This window comes from Muscardinus avellanarius (assembly GCF_963383645.1).
Source record: "Muscardinus avellanarius genome assembly, chromosome: 12".
Classification (NCBI taxonomy): Eukaryota; Metazoa; Chordata; class Mammalia; order Rodentia; family Gliridae; genus Muscardinus; species Muscardinus avellanarius.
Window position 1 is genome coordinate 86,319,925 of NC_137798.1, and position 6,427 is coordinate 86,326,351.

Here is a 6,427-nt window from a genome sequence, read left to right on the forward strand (position 1 = left end):
CTGCTATGGTGGGCTGAGCAATGACCTAAGATATCAGTTTAGTTCACTACTGAACTACTGGCTGAAGTTATAGGCAGAGTTATAGGAAGAAAGTTGATTAGAGATCTTGCAATACCATTTAAGGTGCAAGTGAGTTAAAAAAAAAAGAAAAAGAATGCAATTCTCCTTAGACAACCTTGGCCTTGAAAGATGATAAAGTTAGGAGAACTTTATGGTTTCAAAATGCTTACTCTTCTCATGCTAGAAGAAGCAGAGCTTTCTTTATGAAAACCAATGTAAATATTCTAATACCTATGCATAACTAAGTTTCAACCAAATCTTAAAAATGGGTTGAATCTTTTTTTTTTTGATAGTTTAGGAGAGGAGACTGACAAGAGATGTGTGGAGTTGGCAGAATGCAGGCTGAGCAAATGTTGACACCTCTCTAACCCACTTGGCCTTATGCTGTAGTATTTTAGTGACTTCAAAGAAGTCAAATATATTGATGATACTTTGAGTGTCTCTTGGTGAAAAAAAATTATGTAGAAACATACTTTTTATTGTTTCAATATCAAATTATTGTCTTAAAACCACATAAAGTTGTCACCTTGTATTATTATTATTATTTTTTTGCACAGGGGATTGCACCTAGTATTCTATTTCTGGGTTTCATCCCCAGAGTTTTATATTTTATTCTGAACCAATATCTTGCTAAATTGCCCAGAAAAGTTGGATTTGTTCTTCAGAATTGGAGTTCATTATATAAATCTCAGGGTTCCTACTAAAGTCCCACCTCAGTTGTTTTTAGTCCCCTTGCTCCTTCCTTGAAATAAACAAGAGTTTCAGGTCTTTATGAAGCATATATCAGGAAATATTTACCTGGAGCAGAAAATGCTGGTCGCTAGTCAATTCCTTGCTGTGTCTCACTACAAAGTCTCACTACATTACTGAGGCTCTCCTCAAAGCTGAGATCCTCCTGTCTCAGCCTACCAAGTACTAGGATTCCATATATGTAGTTCCACTCTCAGATCACCTAGGGTTTAATAGTTTAGAAGCCTACCACATTTCTCATGGAGCAAAAACACGGTACTGGTAGGGCTACATTTTCTTCTGTTGGCTCTAGAAGTGAATTAGGCATCAGTCTGTCCTGCCCCTGCCACACACACACACCTACCAGGTGGTCCAGCTTTTAGAAGTTGTACTGATTCTGTGACTTGTAGGCACCTTCCTCCAGCTCCAAAACCAGCAGTAAATCATCTTCAAAATGACCCTCTTTGCCAGGCGTGGTGGCAAACGCTTGTAATCCCCATGCTTGGGAGGCAGAGACAGGAGTATTGCACAGGTTTGAAGCTAGCTGCCCTGGCTTAAGAGACCCTGTTTCCACATTTTAAAAAAGTATAAAAATAGGTCTGGGAGTGTAGCCCATGGGAGTGTAGCCAGCCAGAGGTAGAAGGGCTTCCAGGAACCCCAGTACCACCAAACAAACAAACAAACAAACAAACAAACAAACAAACAAAAATCCAAAATGACCTTCTTTTACTTGTTAGAACACTTGTGATTACATTTGGAATAAACAGATCATCCAAGATAATCTCATTTGAAAATTATTTAACACACTTGCAAAACTCCTTATACCTGTAAGGTTAACTCCTTTCCAGGTGCGGGATGTAGGATGTGGACATTTCCTTCTGGGTAAAGGGGTGCAGTATTCTGCCAATTATAACAAGATACTTTGTCTAACTCATGCATAATGAACTAAAGGTAAATAAATTTAAGTCCTTTTGGCAAGCCACCCCGCCCCTCTCTCTAGCAGGCTTCTCTAGGCTCCTTCTGACACTTTTCACATTAAGGTTGCTTCATGGGAAGCAATCTACAAAATGCAGGGACAGACTCTTGGTTGTGGAGTTTCGGAGATCCATTTTCTTTGTCAAATTTGCACCACATAGATTGTACATACTGCCTGATTCTTCTCTCATGGGTGATTCAGGCTTATAAAGCATGAAACCAATAGTAAGAAATCTCTGCAGTAATGAATAATAACTGCAGAGAATTAGGAACTGTTTAAAATATTTATAAATATTAACTCACTTAATCTTCACAACACTCATCTGAGAGAATGCTATTTTTATCACCATTTTCCAGATCAGAAAACTGAGGCCTAGAGAGGTTAAGTAAATCACCAGAGTCCATACCTAATAAATGGTAGAGATGGGGTTCAATGCAGGCTGTCTGGCTCTGGAATCAAAGTTTTAAATCACTGCACTGCATATCAGCTCACTGCACAGAATTAATTAAAAAATACAAACTGCACTATTCCACTATATTGCACCAGAGAGATAGGAATGGAAGAGAAAATGAGGAGGAGGTTTGAGTTCACACATGTGCACACAGAGAGAGAGAGAGAGAGAGAGAGAGAGAGAGAGAGAGAGAGAGAGAAGAGAGAGAGAGAGAGAGAGAGAGAGAGAGAGAGAGAGAGAGAGAGAGAGAAAAGAAGAAGAAGAAGGAGAAGAAGAAGAAGAAGAAGAAGAAGAAGAAGAAGAAGAAGAAGAAGAAGAAGAAGAAGAAGAAGGAGAAGAAGAAGAAGAAGGAGAGGAAGAAGAAGGAGAGGAAGAAGGAAAGAGAGGGAGAGGGGAGAGAAGAGTAAAGGGGAAGAAAAGGGAGGGGAGAAGAAGAATTGTAAAACACTTTAGTTATACTCCCAGTATGTAAGAATTTACAAGGATGGGATTTTTGACTGCCAGACACCACCCGCCCCTCAAATCATTTCCTAGTAGAACAATGAGACTTGTTCAATAAGTTTCATGTGTGAAAACCACCCACACTGGCTCCACCTCCATCCTTTTAAGTTCTTAGTTACTGGGAGTATAACTAATGTGTTTCCAAATATCCTTTCCTCTCCTCTCCTCTCCTCTCCTCTCCTCTCCTCTCCTCTCCTCTCCTCTCCTCTCCTCTCCTCTCCTCACCTTTCCTTTCTATTCACACTGGAAAAGACATAACAGTATTTTTCTCAGATTCATTTTCCCCTAAGAACTTCATGATGTAGAACAAGTCCTAAATCTTAACTAGTCCATTTTCTTTCTTTTAAAGGTGTTAATACATAATTAAATGCACACACCTTTAGCCTAAAAAATTAAGGCTTGTTTCTTCTATTTTCAGGCAATATAGAAGACTCAGTCTAATATAAAAAAAAAGAGGTTTGGTTTTCTGGTCATATATAATAGCATATGCAAATTTTATTTTATAATTTTTGTGCTAAGGGCAAATAACAAAGATTTTCTTAAAGTTCCCAAATTTTATCCCCTAATAAAATAGTCTTAAAATTTTAAACTGACAGATTTAAAAAATTTATACCTATGATAAAAGTCTCCATATATTTCTCACTCATAACATGTGTATATAATTGAAGTATTTTTCTGTTGATGTTATTTACAGCATGATTTAACACTCTTTGGGATAAATACTGACCTCAGATTTTCTCTCATTTTCTTAACTCCTTGAAGCATAATAATTTATAACAGATGTCTATTAAATTGCATCTAGAGTATTTAAGGTTCAGCTGTACAGTGAATAAAAGCTATGGCTTGAAGTCTATTTTAATATTTAAAATATATTATAACATTTGTTTCCTTGTGAAGTTTTTCCTTAATGATCCTCCATCATGTAATATGCAATTCAAATTATGCATTGACAAACAGACTGACAGCCAAACATGCACCATGAATGATGATCAATCTGATGTATATTACTTGTCTTTATCATTCTTCTCATGGGTGGAAAGGCCTGGAGATATTTGACATTATGGCTAACACTCCCTGCAGATTCCAAAAATAGGGAAACAAGTGAGTGGGAAGGGAAGGGATAAATACCTCTGAGGTTTTGTTAGTAATAACAGCAAACACTGATTTTTCTCTCGTTAAGTGTCTGTCAGATTTATGCTAATTTGTATGCATTTATTATTTAATTTAATTCTTGCAGTGATCTAATGAAGTCTGTGTTCTTACCTCATCTTTTTTTGCAGGTAAGGGAACAGAAGTTTCCTGGAATTCAGAAAATATCATTCATATTCAGATGATTAATTTTCAAAGTCAACTCTAGGTTTTTAGCATAATTTTAGCTTGACAGACACTTGCAAAGATCCCAAAGGGGCATTTTTTTTCTTCCTTTTGCATGGGTGCCATGTAAGCAGCAACTCTGTTTTAAAGCAGATGAGTCACATCAAAGTCAATCATTAAGCTGAACAGGAGGATGAGGGAGGGAGAGGGAGTGGAGTGGGAATTGGGGAAGGGCTAAATGAGTGATGTGTGCATGTGTGCCTCTGATATCTTCTACCTCATTAAGATACATGATTACAATGCACCAATAATAAAAAGGGGGAAAATCTGATGAGTACATAAGTACTGATTTGTTTCTAATAAATAAATTGATATTTTCTATGGTTTTAATCACATGTAAAGGCTTGGTCCCACAATGTTTGTATTGGGAATTGCGATGGACCTTGAGGACATGTCCATTATGGAAGAAACTCAGGTCACTGAGAAGATGCCCTCTAATCGACTGTGTAATCCCATCTATCCTCCCTCTCTACTCCCAGATGATGATGTTGTTGGTTTTCTCTGCCACACACTCTCACCATGATGTGATATCATCATTGATGGCCCCAAACCAGTAGTATTATCTGATCTTGAACTTGTACTTGGCATGAGCCAAGTAAATCTTTTTTTATTTTATAAATATCTAGTGTCAGGGATTTTGTTATAGTGGTAGAAATATGATAATATTATATTTAACTATTCCAAAATATGTTTTCCTGAAACAAGGGTGCTGATTTTAGATAAAAATTTATAGAGAATAATTTAAGAACTATGAATTGTCATAAGACTTTACACCCATACAGAACCACCATTTCCATTCAGAGACTAGATTCTATGAAACAGTTCCTTTTCTGAAGTTAAATGTTTAAAATTTAAGAGTTCAAAGGATTTATCTAGGTCTAAAATTTTGTAATTTTTTTTCTTTTTACTGAAATGTAAATAGCTCTATAATGAAAAAACAAAAAGACCTCAGATAAATGTGGAACAAGCCAAGTAGAATGGTGAAAAGATATGAGAGAGGGAGGTGGAGAAAGAAAAAGTAAATAAGGAGTTGGCTTAGATAGAGGATATGTTTAGGTTCAGTAAGAATTTAAGTATGATGAGGTAATATCTTGTTGAGAATGAGAGAGAGTTAAATAGTAGGACTCTTCTAGTTAGTATTTAAGTATAGAGATATGAAATAAGTTGAATATTAAACAAGAAGATATAATATGGGAAAAAGTTTTGAGGGAAGAGAGTAAATAGGTAAGAGTGGGGAAGTTTGTAAGAGGGGTGGTGGGAGGAACAAACAAACACAAATAAAGTATCAACACAAGATACAAAAGCTAACTATTATATAATCAAAGATAAAAAAAAACCCACCGAAAGAGGAAAAAGAAATAAAAAAGAATAAGAAAGAGGAAAAAAGAACAAGAATAAAATAAAATAAAAAGAACTAGTGACAGTGAGACCAGAAAACAAAGCAAGCTATCAAATATATAAAAAATAACCAAATAAAAGAAAGAAGGGTAAAAAACAAAACAATAACAAAAAAAAAAAACAAAAAAACAGTCCTAATATCCTAATATGGGGTTGGGTCCATATAATACTTGAATGTCTGATTGCTGTGGTAGCTTTCAGAGTATAATCCAGTGTCTCTTAATTTGCTCTGTACTCTATTGTCAGCTTCTTAAGCCACTCTCTGGGTATTTGGACACCTTTCTTTTTTTTTTTTTGACAGTTTTGGGTTTAGGTGTCAGGGCATCTGGTGTCACTGTTAATAAATTCTGTACAAGTCCTGGGTTCTGTGTATTTCCAACCTATAGTCAGTGCCTCTGCACTCTCCACCCTAGACTCAGCCCTGTGCTTCCCTACCAGGGGTGGAGGATATCCAAAGTAGTCTTGGAACTTCCCCCTGAGGCCCTGTGCTGGTATTGCATCTTGATGACTTTTCCTGTGTCTCTGGAAATTCTAACTGGGCTAGCCCATGGGGTCCCAAGATGCACTCTAGGCAAAGAGTTGCTGTAGGGTCCCTGGGCACACACAATTACTGCCAGAGTGATGTCAGTTCCCAGGGCCTGGGCTGGGTACATGGCTATCACTGGCCCCAGGCGCGGGTGGGCGCAGATGCCTAGTGCCTGGTCCTGGGCTCGGGCAGGGTGCACAGGGCAACAGCCCGACCTAGGGCACGGGCTGGGCGCTCTAGACTAGAGCCGAATCTCCAACTGCAGGACGAGCACAGCCATCCAGAGGTAGGTCGGGGTGCAAGGCGGGCATAGACGGCCGGGGGTGCAGGCATAGCACAGGGTCTAGCAGTGGTCTCTGGCTCAGGCAGGATGCATGAGGGTAACGCTAGGTCCCAGGGTGTGGGGTGGGCA

At 38.1% G+C, this 6,427-nt stretch overlaps 1 pseudogene across 1 annotated transcript in view; it reads right to left on the bottom strand.

Moving 5' to 3' along the window:
• Positions 1-6,142, bottom strand: part of LOC308271062 (small ribosomal subunit protein uS5-like) — a 52,620-nt pseudogene extending 46,478 nt beyond the window's left edge. Inside the window, exon 1 of the transcript in view lies at positions 6,101-6,142. The product of the transcript in view is annotated as a small ribosomal subunit protein uS5-like (transcript). The remainder of the gene's footprint in view (positions 1-6,100) is intronic.
• Positions 6,143-6,427: the final 285 nt, after the last annotated feature.